The 331-nt window shown below is 77.9% G+C and overlaps 1 protein-coding gene across 2 annotated transcripts in view; it reads left to right on the top strand.

Moving 5' to 3' along the window:
• PRPF39 (pre-mRNA processing factor 39) overlaps positions 1–331 on the top strand; it is a 28,323-nt gene continuing 27,992 nt past the window's right edge. Inside the window, exon 1 of one of the 2 annotated variants that reach the window (XM_025205616.1) lies at positions 1–13. The gene's annotated coding sequence lies outside the window, so the exon portion shown is untranslated. The remainder of the gene's footprint in view (positions 14–331) is intronic. The other variant, XM_014520489.2, reaches the window with a different exon arrangement.

The raw sequence follows: 331 nt of genomic DNA, 5'->3' as shown, positions 1-331 counted from the left end.
CAGCGTCCGACAGGTCAGCGCCGCGCCTGCGCCGGGCGGGGGGCCTCGGGCCTGGGGTGGGGGCCGCCCGGGCCCGACAGCCGCCCAGGGCCTCCTGGGGCTTGGGGTGCCCTGGGGCCTCCTGGGGGTCCCTGGGAGAGGACTGGGGGTGCCCCTGGGTCTGGGGATGTCGGGGGGAGGTCCCTGTGTCTGGCAGGGCCTGGGGGTGTCTGGGAGTGTCCCTGGGGGTGCCCCGGGTCTGGGGGTGCCAGGGGGGTGCCCCTGGGTCTCCGGGGATGTCTAGGGGTGTCCCTGTGGGGGGGGGCAGGGGTGCCCCTAGGTCTGGGGGGGC

This window comes from Alligator sinensis, unplaced genomic scaffold (assembly GCF_000455745.1).
Source record: "Alligator sinensis unplaced genomic scaffold, ASM45574v1 scaffold358_1, whole genome shotgun sequence".
Lineage (NCBI taxonomy): Eukaryota > Metazoa > Chordata > Crocodylia > Alligatoridae > Alligator > Alligator sinensis.
This window is presented reverse-complemented; position numbering and strand designations above follow the sequence as displayed.